The sequence below is a fragment of the Micropterus salmoides genome, unplaced genomic scaffold (genome assembly GCF_014851395.1).
Source record: "Micropterus salmoides isolate LMB-PRFRI ecotype aquatic unplaced genomic scaffold, ASM1485139v1 Ms_hic_scaffold_5, whole genome shotgun sequence".
Lineage (NCBI taxonomy): Eukaryota > Metazoa > Chordata > Actinopteri > Centrarchiformes > Centrarchidae > Micropterus > Micropterus salmoides.
In genome coordinates this window covers 22,281,496-22,299,637 of record NW_024044237.1, presented here as the reverse complement: position 1 = coordinate 22,299,637, position 18,142 = coordinate 22,281,496, and the positions used below count along the sequence as shown (strand labels likewise).

Below are 18,142 nucleotides of genomic sequence, written 5' to 3'. Positions count from 1 at the left end.
CTGGCATGGAAGACTGGGATCAAATAAGCTGCTGCTGTAGTAAAACAGACGCTATCATGTATCAGCTGAGCCTGTCGGTTTATGGAAGAGAATTCATATTTAGTATTCATCTCAAGCCCTCCGTTTCCCATTTGTTGACTGTTGTTCCTCCATTGGAAGCAGAGGAAGGAGAACAGAACAGGACTGATCCAGTTCCACTGCACACACATGGAGATGATCTTTATGTTTGGGTTTGATGCAGATGACTAATGCTTATAGATTTAACACACCAAGTGTATGTCGTCAAAGGCTTACGCTGATGCAGTTACCATAGGCCAGAAAATGGTGCATTAACATTCATTGAAGCAGCACTGAATTGCATTTTTGTTATCCCTCAAGGCGGTAACTCTGACTTTACTGACTGACTAAGACATTATGTGTAAGTAATAGATTCCTCAGAGATCAGCTAATTGTAGGATTGTGTCTCATTAGCTCAGAGTAAGAGAAGAGATAATGAAATCAATCTCTCATAGTAGTTCCATTCTTATTTGGCCTCTGTTTTTTAGCATGCCATTTTGCTCAAACGAATCAGTATAATAAATGTGTTGTGAGAAAAAATAGAGAATCAGCAGTAATCTGTGTCTAAACGCTGCCTGTCATACATGCTGCACGGTGTGAATGAAACTGCCTCTTTACATGCGCTCCATTTGGCTTCTATTAGCGCCCTTTATTTACATGTATTTATAAATTACAGTTGATAAAAGGTCAGAACAGCTTCAGAAGCACAGTCTTTAATTAAGCAAGGTGCATGTATGTGAGCACGAGCGTGAGCTTGGTGGGGGAAGGGCAGCTTGGTGAGCATGAGATTCAAGGAATGGTTCTTGCTGTGCATGAGTATGTGTCTATGTAGTCTCGTATTTGCGGCAAGTGAAGCCACTGCGTTTTGTAGTTCCTTCGTTTGTGTTTGATGTCCGCGATTCGGGCAAGATATATGAGGCAACAGGAAGGAGGAAGGTGAGATGAAGCACAGGGGTAAAATGGAGTCTGAAATTTCAGTGGCAGAGTGGAAGAAATCCGCCTGAGCTGAGCCCACATATGAGCTGCAACCTGGGTGATATTAGCAGATTACTACAGCCAATGAGAGGTTTTAGGGATTCACACTTTCTCTTGGTTTGTGTTGCATTAAAATCTATTGCAAGCCTCAAACTTATTTCATGTTTCACATTTAAAACCTCACAGCAGATGTGATTATGTAAGCATTTATTGCTTACATGGAAATTGTATTCTCCATCAGTATTTTTTCCTTATCTTTTCTACTGTTCATTTCTAGCATATTTATTCAATATTCAACTTACAATGAAACTAATTAGTGATTCATGTAGGGATCTTATGTTTGCACCATTAATGGTAGAATCATATCTGGTCCTATCCTTTCAAAGGATCCTTACTCCCTTGCTGTATCATGCGAATGTGCACCACACAAAAACTCTGTAGAGAGAATATTCAATCTGGCATTCATGGCTTTCATCCAGGAGTATCTACATTGGAATTATAAGAATTGGAAAGACAGAGGACGTATCAGCGATGTTGGGAGGAAAGCAGCAGTCAGTGGGGCGAACATGCTTAGGTTGAAAAAGAGAGAAATAAGCCAATAAAGGCAGTGGGCCTGGAGAGGGGGAGGGGGTTATGTAAGAGGAGGCAGTTGGTGGTGCTGTCAGAGAGAGAAAGCCTGTCAGAGAGAGAGGCCCTGACACTGTGGACAAGCATCTGTCCCTCCATCTCTTAAAACAGACATGTGAACGGCCAGTATGCGCTCCCCTTCCTATGAACGGGCTAGATGGAGTGGCATGGATGAAGATGCTCACCCACCACCACCCCCTGCCTTCCCCGCTCTCCTCAGTCACTGTTGCTCATCCTTGGGTGGGAAATGTGAACGCCACCCCTCCCCCACTACCTATACACAACCGGAGAGCAGGGCAGTAATCACACACACCCAATCGCACATGTCTATTATCTTATAGCTTTCATAACAACCTGTGTATTTGGATGCCAGCACAATGAAAAGCAATAACCTTGCACAGTCATTCAGAATTATCTGAGTAGGCTTTTTATAGCAGGATCATTGACATTTTTAAATGGCTTCTGTAGCCATGAACATTTCATGGATGTGTGAGGTAATCATTAGCCACCCAAAGACATAATATCACCGTATAAATTTTTTGCCCCCCTCTATTTTCTAAACAATTGTTGCTGCTTTTGTCAAGAGCTTGCTTGGGTAATTGTGGATGATTCCATTTGGGATTACAAGAACATTCTTTAAAACAAGAGCTTTTGAATTTAAATCTGGGAAAAGTAGAGACCTCAGTCAACTGGGAGCTTCAGTCAGAAAGCTCCCTCTTCCCCTGCGGGCTCCAATCTGTCTTTGTGTGTTCTCCAGCTCTGTGACTATGATTAGCTTTAAATATTAAATGGATTTTACTTTATTTATTAGCATCAAGATCTGGTCCAAAACGCTTTGCCAGACCTATTGTTTATAAAAAACCTCTGTTGTGGCAGTGGTGTTTTAAATGAATGCACAGGCACGGTGGGCGTTCCATGTCGAACACTCCCATAGGTGATTACGACTTGAAAGCCTTCAGGCCTTGATCAGAAGTGTTTGTGCACGTGTGTGTGTGTGTGTGTGTGTGTGTGTGTGTGTATGTCATTTACAGTCACATTGATTTATTGGTGTCATTGGTTTGTACATCTGTCTGATGAGATTTTTTCCAGCCGGATTTGATTTGCCACTCCTGTAACAACAAACCACAGAGTTTCAACAGATGGGATTTACATGTGCTCCATGTCCAAATGTCTTGAGCTGGATCCCCTTCTGTGATCTTGAAAGGCTCCATCCAAAAACTGGAGAGATTTATCGGTGAGCTTGTCTTGGAATAAAAAGGCAAGAAATATGTGACCTGAATGAAAGTACACTCAGCATATAGGGCCAGGATGTATGGCATTTTCATTACACCTACAGGTGCAGTTCCTGTCGGTACATTCAGTCCAATGTGACACATGATTACTGCACAAAGTGTCAGGTCCCCAACTTGAGGTTGTCCTTATGACAATGAGTAAAGTGGGAGTAGAGGGGAGAACTTGATAGAAAACATATTTCAGGTCATAACATTATAAATACAATAAAGCTCACTGTTACAGGTGAGGCTGCATTCAAAAGACAATTAAGAATTGAAAAGAGCCAGGCAACCTTGACCTTGAGAAATAAGGACATCGTGAAAGCAGTGCTTTGTCGTGAGCATTTTCTTATTAATAGATGTTAAAAATTTTGGCTGTAGAGCATTTTCACATCACAGGTGGCAATGGACTGTTGGACATTTGGTCATATTTCTGTCTTGCCAGAAGTGTCAAGATGATGACATCTTTCGTTACCCGGCAGATTAGGACAACATCCCAGGTGTGGGATAATTGATAGGCCTCTTCACCCCAGATTTCTGTTCACGCTGTATATTTTGTTTGCATATTTAAAGATGCAGTGGTACTTGTTGTTGTTAGATGGGACAGCTCTGGCACTCTGCATGTCTTTGATGCGTTTCTCTTTCTTGCAGTCATCCAAGACTTCAGGCTTCAAGGTTTCTTGATTTCCTGATTCTTATATTTACATTTACATTTACTCATTTGGCAGACGCTTTTATCCGAAGCAACTTACATTTGGGGAACAACATAAATCCATCAGTAAAGCAAGAGATCTATGAACAACAATAGATACTAGTAGGAACTCAATAGATATTACTAAGAGAACAACATATACTATCAAGAGTTCTTTAGTCATTAGACTTTATACTTTATTGTCCCCCGATAGAAATTCTTTTCCACAGCACTGTACATCGCCAATTAACAAACAACATTCTGAAAGAATACAGGACCAAAATAGTAAAACACCTACTTATTTCATTGTCTAGCCCCACCCCAGAGCATTATTTTACCTGGAATCAGATTACATTTTATCCTGCATCCTGCCCCCCTTGATACTGTCCCTCCCTCTTTCCCACACTTACCCGAAGAAGCATTTTTAAAATTCAGTAGGAGGCTAAAACATTACTCTTTGAAATCAGTCTGATCTGTAGCTCAAACCCTGTATTCAACTAAACCATGTGCAATGTTTTTCAACCTGTTACAGAATGTGTTATGATTTTGTTAGAAACATTATTGCATCTGCCTCAACCATTTAGAGCAACAAACTTACAAAAGATCTGCTTTAACAACCAGCAAGGTGTAAATGTTTGAACCACCAAAGAACCATGTGATGTAATTCAGCAAACGTCACACAGTGTACTCAGACCAAAGCATACTAAACCAACAGGAGATGCAAAATATCTAAAGCTGCATTTCAGCCAAAGGAACTAAACCCCGGAACTAGGAACCTTTGGGGTGGGGGGGTTTGCCTTGCAGTGAATTTCTGAATGGGTGAGTAGAGGCTACTGGCTTTAAATCAAGCATTTCGGATGTTTTTTTACGACTGCTCCTCTCTTGTCCACTATTGTTTGCAAACCAGTAAATCACAATCAACGGTCAGATAGCACACACAAGTCTTATTGATGTCCGCCTGAGATCGTACGTTAGCATTAAATGTATTGCTCAGAAACAGCAGCCAGCGTGCAGCGGTGTGTTTACAGCGAACAGGTGATTACAGCGGGTAAAAAAGCTCCTTAAAAAAATCACGTTCCTCCGATGCACAGGCCGACACAGACGAGTCCTGCAGCTGATCTGCAGCCTTCCAAACTGTCGCGATTTTATTTTTGTGTTGCTTTCTCTGTGCTGGAGTTATTTTAAGAAGTAGATGGCTTTATCAAGTTTGTTATTAAATTTGTGACAAACATTATCGCATGTCTCTTCATTATGCTGCCACACAAAAAAGCTGTTTTTAATGGTCAAGCATAGGCTATAGTTTTTCATTATATTCCAGTCAAATTTGATGTTCATTTTTAAATTTTGCTCATGGATAGTGGTTACTAAATAATGATACCTGCTCTTTGTACGGCGTATAGGCACACAGCCTATGTCAGCTGGTTAATTTGCCTAATCTTTGCAGGTCTTTAGACCATGGTGGAAACACACACAACAGTGGGCTGAAGGAACCTGGGGAATTAAAAGTCCCCAGTACTTTTGGTCGAAACATGGCTTAATGTTGGTGCCTCCAACTTTCTCAAGATGCACTCTGCTGTTTAGGGAACAGTTGTAAGTGGTCACAAAAATGACTCAACCAACACAACAAACACTGCAATTCTTACTTAGGTAGAAGTAACTTTGGCTGACAGTATTGTATTTTTACAAAACAAAATTTATGCAGTGTAGCTTTAAATATACCTCTGTGCTTAAGCCTACTGCAAGATATTTTGATTGACTTTTTCCATTTCCTGTAAGTGTTCTTTGAAACTATGCACAGCAATTTTCATATTTTTACAGTTAGCTCTGATGGTAACGACGTGAACAGTTCTACATGAGTTTTATAAACTCAAGTTGTTCAAGTCTGAAAGTAGAACAGAAGTGGAGTGTGGGAAAAATGAGGTCCATAACCTTTACTCTCATGTGACCTGTATTTCCTGCAAAGAAAATGTTCAGGCAATACGTTCCAGTTCTGTGTAGTTTCTCCATAATCTTAATGAGCTTTAATTATCAAGCATGTTGAAGAGCTACCAGGCTTTGTACAAGGAACCCATAATGTCTGCCAATTGTGTTTAACTGAAAATAGTTTCAAAAGGGCTGTTACATGTGATACAGATTTGCAAATTCAGTCTAAATCCACAATTTGTTGCACAAAGAGAAGGACTGGAGCAGCAGCTACTGGTTCTTGTCAGTGATTTTTGCCATTAAGTATATCACCCTAGAGCTTGCTCACATTAATATAGCTTCACACTAGCAAAGGAAGAAGAAATATTTAGGTAAAAAATTAACTTGTTGGTTGAGTCAATGTGTTTTGATAAACATGTGGAGGAAAAGGAAATTTGTTGCAATCTTCAGCCAAGAAAATCATTTAATGTCTTTGCACTCAATGCTTTGGTATTTTAACATTTGTGCAGTATAAAACACTAAATTTGAACCATTTTCCAGTGACACTGAAACAGATTTCAGCTTTTCAAACTGTTACAAAAATGTAATTAGTATTCAGATGCCAACATTCCATTTTACTGATCTCATACAAATTCAGAGCACATCATTTAATTTCAGTTGTCTGCTAGCAAACCTCCTACATCATATCTTCCCTTCTGTGCTTGCCTGTCTCTCTCCCACGCACGCACACACACACACACACACACACACACACACACACACACACACTCTACAAGCACACACACACATGCCCGACGCAGACCTTTACCCAAAAAGTGTTCCTTACCCATGAAAATATGGGGGTTAAACAGAGGATGGTGAATGATGGGAAATGCACTACGAAACAAGGGGGACATGGTGCACTGCAATATTTATGTGCACTTTAACAAAAGTTTGCTTTTTATACGCTGTAAGAGGGGGGTGGGGACGGAGTGCCTGAGAAAAGGCCAGTCAGACATTGACGTAAGCGTGCAGGGGGAGACTTTGACAACTGAGCCACCATTATGAGAGCTGAAGTGCTTGATCTGTGATGGGGAGCTGCTGTAGCTGTGACCCAGGACGTTGAGCTGCGTTGAATCCCACCTCCTACACTTCTCTTAAAAGCCTCCACTCAGTAGCTCTTGTTCTTTACCTTTGCATCACGTTCACAGAATGAATCTGCTGTTATTGTTTCAACATGGAGGGGAAATGCAGGATTCACGGAATGTATTGTTTCCTCTGCCAACACGGATTTAATGCCCATCAAGTGGTTTACTCATTACTGCAGTTTGGCTGCAGCTATGTGTATATATCATATGTCAGTGTGTCCTGTTGGAAGCCGAGGCTGCCGTGCCCCTGTGATCCATATGGTCATTGTCAGAGGCCCTGCCAGGGTTCAGCCCCATATCAGCTCGCCCGTTCCCTTCTCCGGCTCTCACTGCCAGCCAGGGGAGGAGAGGAGAGGAGAGAAGAAAGGAGAAGGGAGGGGAACGCTGTTTGTTTGTTTGCTTGCTTTGTTTTATTTAGGGGTTTTTGCTGATCACAGTAGCGACTGGCCTAGAAATGTGACTGTGCTGTGCAGGGCAGAGTGGACTCCTGATTCAGCGATGGAAGAATCAGATTTTCTGTTAGAGAGAGGCGAGGGACACGGTGCCTTTGGTGGAATTAGATGTTAAATGCCCTACCACTGTTGCTGTCAATTAAAAGAATCAGACGTTAGCGTGTGATATGCTGCATGTACAGAAGCTTTTTTTCTTCCTGCTCTGCCAGACTCGTTTTAGCAAGAATGTGCTAGGGTTCTCAGCAAGGTACAGTGCACCAGCTCCATCACCCACATGCTGCCGTGGAATATGTGTATATCCAATCAATATCAGAGAAGAGCTAGTCCCTAAGCCTTCTGACTCCTCTTCATTTTTGTGGGGGTGTGTGGGTGCTTTCAACAGTGCTTGTGCTTTTATTGCTTTTATTCAACCATCGTATCAGTTGTTATTTTGGTAACACTTTACAATAAGGTACACAGTAGTAGTTACAGTACTGAAGAAACTAACTGCTGAATTATTAATACAAATAACTAATAATTAGGTTTCAAATTATATAAAATCAATGATTATATGGTTGAAATTAAAAGTTACCTGAAAATAGACTGCTACATTATGTTAATGAGTGTAAGCAGTGATGATTAGCTTGTAAATATTTGTGACTGCATGCTGACCACGTACCTAAGACGTAGAAGCAGGCCTGTATTTAAAACATGCAGGCTAAGTGTTAATATATAATTATTCCTTGTTTATATGTCTTTTCATATTTTTGTTAGAAGTTTTCTGATCTTCCCGTGGTCTATTAGCGGAACTCAAAACTTCCTCCATATTTACCGTGTGTCTTGATAAATTCAGCATTATGTACATTTCAACACTAATTGCATCAGTACAGCAACATAGTCATGTGATACCCAGCCCTCTACTCTTACAGAAATACTGTTTTCATTCACTAATTACCTCCAGTTGCTTCCATTTTGAAGTAACTGTTGAAATAGCTTTAAAGATACTGTCAATTGAACCCATCACTTCCTGCTCAGATGTTTCACATTAAGAGCCTTCCTGTGCCTCAAAGGGCACAATCTCTTCCATTCTAGGTGGCCTTTTAATTTGAAACATCTGCAGGAAGTGTTGAACTTCATTTATAGTAACTTAGCATCGCTTGATAAACTATGACGTGATGATTGGAATTAATGAATGAATGAAAAGAGCGTTAGAGAAGAGAAAGGCAGAGCAGTAGAGTTATAATCTGGTTCTGTACAGATGGAGTTGGTGTTTTGGAAATGTACAGAATTTCTGAATTTACCATCCGAGTACAAGTCATTTCCCCCCCCCCCAATGTTTTTTGCCCGGCCTATATTACTTTGTGCTGCTTCAGGGGAATCATTTAAGACTTGACTGTTGTTTGAATACGACGTTTATTTGCACATTACCGGTGTATTTGGTGCACATTTACATGAATTCATTTTTACCTAGTCAACACAGCCACAGTAGATGCTAGCTAGCTAACTGGTGAACTGATATCTGTAAACCTTTTCCACAGAAGACATTTTGACATGTCAGAGTAGGAAAAAATAAATTGTGAATTGATTGTGAACTTTAAGGTCAATCACCCACAAATTTTCATGTTGACTGTCTCCTTGTAATTTAAGCAACTTCGTAACAGTAAATCCACCTAGTCAATAATGAGAAAACACCCTCTATTCATAATTGGAAATGAGCATTAACACAGTACACTACTCAAATACGTTTCTGTGAAGCTAAACTAAAACAATTATGTACTGTTTAATTCAGTTATCAGGAACTACTTGTTAACTAATGTTTAATCACAAATGGCACATTTGTTCCTTGCGCATTCATTGGTAACTACACAGGTTTGCCTTATTATAGAGTGTCTCGCCATTTTTTTCTCATTTCACAAACAGTTTCACTCTGGGCTCTCTTAGCCTGCATGTGTACGTGACATAGATGAAGCCCCACAGATTTCTAATGTTCACAATAAACAGTCTGACAGAAGCAGGTAGTTCAAATCAAGACGTACAGGAAATCTGTAGAGCTCTAATTAGTGAACCAACGTTCACATTTTTGGGGTAAATCATCATACAGAAAAGAGATTATCTGTTGTTGTTGTTGTTCTTTCTTTTATTTTCGGGGAGTGTGTGTGTGTATGTGTGGAGGACATTTGGCGAAGCAGTACATTTCTTACCATGTGTAGCTGCTCTGAGTGCCATCTCTGTCTAATGCATTATCCAAGCAGCCCTTCAGCCATTTGGTCTGGCCTCTCTGTGTGTGTGTGTGTGTGTGTGTGTGTTGTTTTTCAGTGTTCTTCATCTCTGTCATCCCCCTCCTGTCTTCCACTGCCTTCTTCTCCTCCGCTGTTACTTTTTCATACATAGTACAAATCAAAGGCTTCATTTTCGGGTGTGCCCAAGACAAATCCCAAATATTATCTGTAGGCAATTTTTTTTGTTACAGTTAAAAATGTTAAGTCAAAAATTAGGCCTATGGTGGGCATTGTATTTTTGCAGCTTCTTGATATGTGAACAATATAGACATACTTTTTGACAGCATATGTTTGGCTCACATGGACTTCCTGCCCCCCCCCAAAGATGAGATAAAGCTAACATTTTCCAGACATATGTCTGTTGTATGTCACAGACCTATAGACGACCCCTAAAACATGTCCCTCTGTTTATTGTCATTATTTTCTATCTATCTACTTAGTTTTGTAAAACAGACGCACACATCTCAATCTCAGAGAAGAAGAGAGAGATAAAGATACAGCATGGCCTCACCCTGTTACAGATATAAACAATACAAGCAATCCCAGCTTAATATCATACATCTTATTACACTGTTGAGTACATCCCTACCTTGAAATTGCTTTTATGGATTTATTACTCTTTGTTTCAAAGAGGACAGTATGGATGCTTTTATGGCTGGAGTTTGGGTTTATGGTTTGCTGCCATCTTACCAGAGGTTAGGAAAACAGCAACCATGGTGGCTGAGTGTGATTGACTGAGCCACCTGTCAATCAAATAAACACACAGCTTCTTAATTAACAGTTTTTCTCAAAATCACCATAATAGAGGGGACATGCTATTAACCTTTTAGACTCTAATAGAAAATATTTACTGTAAGTGTATTTTTTTTTTTTTTTTTTTTACAAGCTGAGTTTTTTGTTTTCTTAGTTTCAGTGTATAGCACATGGTTAGCAGGAGGTGGCCCAAGCTTTCATTTGGCAATCACACTCCTTCTTCTGTACTGTAATGACAACTTATTTCATGGCTGATGTTATTATCTTCATGTTTTGGTGTATCAGCTTTATGTGATTGTTTTAGCTTGCAGTCAAAGGCATTTTGCATAATTGAGTTTGTGTTGACAGGCAGTGTGACTACAGAGTGCTCAACTACCAGACCCCCTACTTTACTTTATGAATGTTGATACAATATAATAATCCTCAAACCATCATTAAGAGCAAGACAGGTATGTTTATAGTGGATGTTGAACATGTTTTGTGGTGACAGTATAATTAGAAATCCAAGTAAGATTTGAAATTTCATCTTTTTTTTAGATTGATGTATAAAGTGAATAACCTATTATAATATATACTCACTGGCCACTTTCTTAGGACCATCTTGCTAGTACTGGGTTGCCTTCAGAACTGCCTTATATCTTCATGGCATACATTCAACGAGGTGTTGGAAACAATCTTTGGTCCATATTGACATGATAGCATCACGCAGTTGCTGCAGATTTGTCGGCTCCACATCCATGATGCAAATCTCCTGTTCCACCACATCCCAAAGGTAGTGGATTGAGATCTGGTGACTGTGGAGGCCATTGGAGTACAGTGAACTCATTGTCATGTTCAAAAAAACAGTTTGAGATGATTTGAGCTTTGTAACATGGTGCATTATCCTGTTGGAAGTAGCCATCAGAAGATGGGTACACTGTGGTCATAAAGGGATGGACATGGTCAGCAAGAATACTTAGATAGGCTGTCTTGTTTAACAACAATGCTCTTAGGGGCCCAAAGTGTGCCAAGAAAATATCCCCACACCATTACACCACCACCAGCCTGTACTGTTGATACAAGGCAGGATGGATCTATGCTTTCATCTTGTTTACGCCAAATTCTGACCCTACCATCTGAATGTTGCAGCTGAAATCAAGACTCATCAGACAAGGCAATGTTTTCAAATCTTCTATTGTCCAGTTTTTGTGAGCCTGTGTGAATTGTTGCCTCAGTTTCCTGTTCTTAGCAGACAGGAGTGGCACCCGGTGTGGTGTCCTCCTGCTGTAGCCCATCTGCTTCAAGGTTCGACGTGTTATGCATTCAGAGATGGTATTCTGCATACCTTATTTGTAATGAGTGGTTATTTGTGTTACTGTTGCCTTTCTGTCATCTCGAACCAGTCTGGCCTTTCTCCTCTGACCTCTGACATCAACGAGGCATTTTTGTCCACACAACTGCTGCTCACTGGATATTTTTTCTTTTTCGGACCATTTTCTGTAAACCCTAGAGATGGTTGTGCATGAAAATCCCAGTAGATCAGCAGTTTATGAAATACTCAGACCAGCCCGTCTGGAACTAACAACCATGCCACATTCAAAGTCACTTAAATCCCCTTTCTTCCCCATTTTGATGCTCAGTTTAACTTCACCACATCTACATGCCGATGCTGATTAGCTATTTGTTTTAACAAGCAATTGAACACGTGTACCTAATAAAGTGGCTTGTGAGTTTATTGCTAAACTTTGATATGTGGCAGAAACTTGTTTCCGTGAGATGTGATGAGATTTCTCTCTCTCTCTCTCTGTGAGACACACTGTGTGTGTGTTTGTGTGTGTGCGCGCGTCTATGTCTGCGTGCGTGTGTGTGTATATATATATATATATATATATATATGACCTAACTATAAAATATAAAAAAATAAAAGTAGCTTAAATGTAACTAAGCTACTTTTGCCACGTTGCTGTAGCATAGCTTGCTACATGTCACTGGGGGGCATCTTCTGTGTAGTGAAGCTTCATTTAATGTAGAGTAGCTAGTAGCTTAGCTCACTACATTTTCCAAGTAGACTGTACACTGCGGGTTAGTAGTGCCAGTAAGAAGATGACAAAGCAAAGCCAGGAGGATTTTATAGAAACATTTTTGCCAAATTCTGTTAAAAAAAAAAGAATTTCTCTTATCTTAAGAAACCAATATCACATAATTTGCACTTATAGACATGCCCAGCTTTGCACTTGAGCACCCCCTAGTGCTAAACAATACCAGAATAGAGCAACTAACATCTACCTAGGTCCGGGGTGTGGTCTGCCTTGAGTGACTCACAAAAGAGTTAGTATTGAGTTGAACAGTCGACAGGTTTATTGCCCTAGGCAACACAACAATAAACACAGCGCTGTTATGTACCAAGAATGAAAATAAAATACAACAAAAATAGAGCGCTTTCAGTGATAAAAGAAAAGAAAATGTCCGTGTGAGCTGACACTTCAGCTCAATGCTCCTTTAAGTTGAGGAGTATGAAATTGAGTTCAGAGTTCAGTTCCTGGTCCTTTTGTGTGTGTGTGTGTGTGTGTGTGTGTGTGTGTGTGTGTGTATAAAGTCTACTACTACCTGGGTGGAGTTAATAGCGTGAATGTATTCTTATCTGTATCCTATCTGAACGAAGCTAGTCCGACGTCCTCGGTGGCTGGTCCCTCGGTTGGCCACACCGTTCTCACAACCATCCACCGTCTCTCTGGGCTGGGCTCGCCATCTCTGATTCGTCTATTTCTCTCGTGGTAGTCAAAATAACAAAAAAAACAACAACCTACATCAGCAGTGTAGAGTAGCAAGTTCTTCTGTTCTATTTCTCCATTTCCAACATGAGATCTCTTTAACTTATTTCTTCCATTTAGAGCATCTTATAGTGAATGACCAATGGCTAAAGAGATACTTCGCTTACCGTAAAATGAATTACCACATGTAATGACAACTGGTATTTTAGCACTACATATCATAAACTTATACATATCAACAATTTGTAATTTCACATTGACAAATTAATTATTTATCATCACATTTATATGTAACATCCCTTTTCCTTAACTGCTTTTAAGGTAACACACATCTTAATATTAACACTTTTTAACATGAATCGATTTAAATTATCTGTGCTAACAAACATGCACATTGTAATAACCCAAATCAGACACTGTAGTTGGCTACAGCTACAGATCATTATTGTGTCATTAGTATTTAACTTCATTAACTGAATGTCTTAATACCAACAAAAATGTATGTATTGCTCTTCAGCTTCAAACACTTCCACCAAGCTACACATTTTACAAGTTATCTGAAGGGTAAAGTTAACACTCTCTCCTTACTACAATGAACCACTTCAACCAAAATAAACAATTAGCTTGGCGCTTAGCAATTAGCGATTAGCGCGTAGCTAGTATTAGCGATTGGCTAGCGATCTTTTAAGAGAATAAATACAATGATACAATATGTACCAAAGTACATTGAAACATTAGACAACAGTCTTATAACCCCGATTGGTTTTTAAGTTAAGTATCTGAACCTTACAGTGTGTTTTTCTGCTCACTGTTCTTAGCAACAAGCTAGCAAAAACATGCTTCAACTCACCCGAGTTTCAAACAGCAACAACCCGAGAGGCTGCTCCTCTCGTGCTCACAGTTGATGCTCTGCTAATGAAGGAGCTTATCGGTGTAAATACGTGGATATAATCAAAGTTTTACACTATTATGTTGCGTTTCACACTAGAAGTTGTTCACAGCTTACACACGTTTTCAGGACGTTTCAGGAAGAGATCTACCAGGGATGTGAGGACTACACGTAGCACTCTCTACCAATCCTAATACAGTCTGTTTATAACGCTCTAGTGTATTGCGTTCTCTGGTGGGACAACATGGAACTACACATCTAAACAACACATATGGTTTTAGTAGCCTTATGTTTTATATGGGTTACACCCTCCCCTCTTGACTCTGCATGGGGGTCATGCTTGGATATAGGGTCCCTATGGAAGCTTTCATTGTCCCCAATGATGTCAAGTGCTTGGTTAAAGCTCTCTAAGAGACTCTGTGCAAGGGATATTAAGGGTTTCCCCAATTGAAGGTAGTGGAAACGGTCTGGTGGTCTCTGTGACCTCTCAGATTTGCGTGTAGGGTCATCGGTTTCTCCATCCTTAACATTTTCACTTTTCTCAGTTTTTTCAGTCATCTCAGAGGTTTGTGTTTGAGGCAACTCATTTTGCATCAACAGCTTCTCCATTTCCAGGGTCCTCATGACTAACAGGAGCAAACATCATGGTCGTCATCAATAACCGCTGGAATTACATTCGTCATGTCCGGTGAAATTACATCCTCTTCAGTAGCAGATTGCCCATCCATGATCTCTGGCTCATTTTCTTCAACCATCTCAGGAGGTGTCCCAACAGATTCTGCAGGTGAATGATCTTCAATAGGCTCATCATTGACACGGCTGGTAAATTGTTACCCCCTGCTGCTGGAGTTACCGTGGGTTGCTGTCTCCTGGGAATTTCATACACCTGGAAGAACCTTTCCTAAGGAATGACAGACAACTGGGTAGGACAAAAGGGTGAATCATCCTCAAGACTCTGAGTGCTCCTCAAGGGGCTGAGTTTGACTACGCCTGGTTCTTGGCCGTCAGGCCTTTGGCTCGGGCTGTTCAGTTTCCTCTGTTTCGGATAAGTCACCACAAGGGAGTAGGAGATCCCTATGTAGGGTGCGACTGGGACCATCTCTGTTCATGGGCTGTACTGTGTACACAGGTAAGTCACCCATCTTTTTCAGAACCTTGTACATGGTGGGCTCCCACTTATCCGCAAGCTTGTGTTTGTTTCTCAACCGCAAGTTCCTTACTAACACTTGGTCACCTTCCTCTAGCGTTGATTCTCTTACTGCCTTGTCAAAGCGACGTTCGTTTCTCTCAGCAACCTTTTATGAATTCCTGGTGGTGATCTGATAACTTTCCTCAAGGCGTGCTTTCAGGTTTCTCACATACTGGGAGTGAGATTTAGGAGCACCGTCTTTCACAGGTAAGCTAAAGGCAATATCCACAGGTAACCTTGGCTGGCACCCAAACAGCAACTCATACGGACTGAAGCCGGTAACCTCGTTCTTGGTGCAATTATAGGCGTGAGTTAGGGGTTTTACATAGTCCCGCCAGTGATTTTTATCCTTTTCTCTCAAGGTTCCTTACATGCCTAGCAGTGTTCGTTTGAACCGTTCGACAGGTTTCCCCGCAACTGTCAGGCTCCAAGGATAAAAAGTCCATGCACACCAGTTCCATGGGACAAGAGGTGCTGATTTTTCAGGTGGTGTTTTTCTTCTTACACAACGTCCACATGACTTGATCTTTTTCTCAACATCAGTGGCCATCTTAGGCCAATAAAATCTTGACCGGACCAAGTCGAGAGTTCTTTCCAGATCCATACCCCATATCGTCATGGAGGCATGTAAGAATAGAGGACCTTAGTACCTCGGGAACCACAAACTGGTAAGTGGTGTCGTCTTCTGTCGGGTTCTGTAGAGGAGACCATCTCACAACTCCAACCGTTTCGATTCCTTGAGCATTAACTTAAGTTCCAGAGAATCGGGACTGGGATTGGGGTTTGCTCCATCTCCAGCCTCCAACAAATTGACAACATGACCTGGGTCAGACCTCTGACGTTGCTGGAGTTCTGCCTCACTGTAGGTAGGTATGGTAGAACAACCCAGCGCTTCCTCGTCTGCATAGATGTCAGGCACTGCGTCCGTGTGAAGGGCAAGGGATTCTACCAAGGTGACGCAGGTAGGTTGTTGTTAGCCTCACCTAAGAGATGGCGGTGCCACAAGACATTGACTGTGTCAGCTGGAATGTCTGCTCGGTCAGGAGATGAAGACAGATGGTGAGAAGCAAATTGTTTAATTTGCTCTCTTTCCTCAAAGGAAAGATGGTCATCGGCCAGAGTGTCACAGGGGCGCCTGGAAAGGCCGTCTGCGTCTTGCTTTCTTTTCCCAGCACGATACTTTATGTTAAAGTCGAAGGTGGAAAGTGCACCTAGCCAGCAATAACTGGCAGCATCAAGTTTAGCTGACTTTAGCACGTATGTTAATGGATGGTTGTCTGTTACAACTGTGAATGTATTTCCATAGAGGTAGTCTTGAAATTTTTCCACAATGGACCACTTCAAAGCTAGAAATTCCAGCTTATGGGCTGGATACCGCTTTTCACTTGGCGAAAGCCTTCTGCTAGCATAAGCGATTACTCGCATCTCACCATCCTGTTCTTGGTACAGGGCAGCTCCTAAACCAGAAGTGCTTGCGTCTGTATGAAGAACATAAGGTAGTTTTGGATTAGCAAACCGGAGTACTGGTGAGGAGGTGAGTTTGTCTATAATCGCCACAAAAGCTTCTTGGCAAGCAGGTGTCCACCGGTCGGCAAAGGGTTCTTTGGGGTTGAAGAACCTCCCAGGGCATGGTGTTACTTTTCTACCCTTCCTGTAAGGTGGGTAACCCGCGGTGAGGTCATTCAAGGGTTTGACTATTTTGGAATAGTCCTTTATGAACCGGCGATAATACCCTGCAAAACCTAGAAAGGACTTGAGCTCGCTAAGGGTTTGAAGTCTTGGCCAAGTGCGGAGTGCACTGACCTTTACAGGGTCAGTCTCCACCCCTTTTCTGGAGACAATGTGCCCTAAATAGCGCACTGAGCTTTGGAAGAAGCAACACTTTGCTGGAGAAAGTTTCAAGACATTTTCTCTCAGTTGCTGGAAGACATGTAAAAGTCTGGTCTCATGTTCTTCTAATGTACTTGAAAACACAATGACATCATCCAAGAACACAACTACTTCCTTCAGATGGAGACTGCCCATACACCGCTCCATCAATCGTTGGAAAGTACTGGGAGCGTTGGTGATGCCTTGGGGCATACGGTTGAACTCGTAAAAACCCAAGGGGCACACAAAAGCAGTCTTAGGCTTGTCACGTTCCTCCATCTCAATCTGATAATAACCAGACTTGAGATCCATTACTGAAAACCACTTGGATCCAGCAAGGGCTGAGAATGCTTCCTCAAGGTTAGGGAGAGCGTATGCGTCTCGTATCGTCAGCGCATGATAGTCAATGCAAAGGCGGACCTCTCCATTTTTCTTCCGTACCACCACGAGTGGCGATGAATAAGGGGACTCTGATTCTTGAATAACTCCTGCATCAAGGAGTGTTTTCAAATGTTTCCTTACTGCCTCGTAATCGTTTGGGTGAATTGGTCTGGACTTGTTTAAAGGGTGTTTCATCTTTCAGGTTTATGTGGTGTTTCACTTTGGATGCGTGTCCAAAATCGAGATCGTGTTGGGTGAAAACATCAGCATAAGCATTTAGACTCTGGGTTATCCTATCCTTCTACTCTTTTGGGAGAGGGGAATCACCAAAGTCAAATGTTAGTTTTTCCCTGGTAGGTTCGCTGACTGGCTGAGAAGTGACAGTACAACATTTCACAGGATCAACATTTTTGTTTGAAGCAAGTAAGCTGTCATAGATCTCCTCAAGAGTGTGAAGCTCGGCAAGGGCACAGCTGGAAGGGAGTGTTATGTCATGCTCAGTTTCATTCCTAATCCACACAGGTAATTTGTGTGGTCTTTGCTTAGGCAAGGTGACAAGACAGCACTCCACAAAGATTCCACCCGGCAGGATAGATGATGTTGGCTGTTCAACAACTGCGCATTCCTCAAAGGGACTAGCCTTGACATGGCCCTCTAGAAGGACTCTCCCTTCAGCAGGTATCACTTGCTGCACTTTGTCGTTAAGAGTCATTACACCCATTCTCCCTGAAGAGCTCACTTCTCTCCTGAACTTAAGTGTGCGAAGGATTTGTCTATAGCCATAGACAGAAGACAGGTCCTTTGGGTTTTTTCCGTGACAATGTTCATCATACAAGACATCAAGTGCATTTGTCCCAATCAGTACAGGTAAGTCATAGTTAATGCGTAAGTCGGGAACTACTAGCGCTAAAGTAGAAACTTCAGGCTCAG

The 18,142-nt window shown here is 41.4% G+C and overlaps 1 protein-coding gene across 7 annotated transcripts in view; it reads left to right on the top strand.

Annotated features, from left to right (window-relative positions):
• Nucleotides 1-18,142, top strand: part of dlg3 (discs, large homolog 3 (Drosophila)) — an 87,469-nt gene that overhangs the window by 22,954 nt on the left and 46,373 nt on the right. The gene's annotated exons all lie outside the window — the stretch shown is intronic.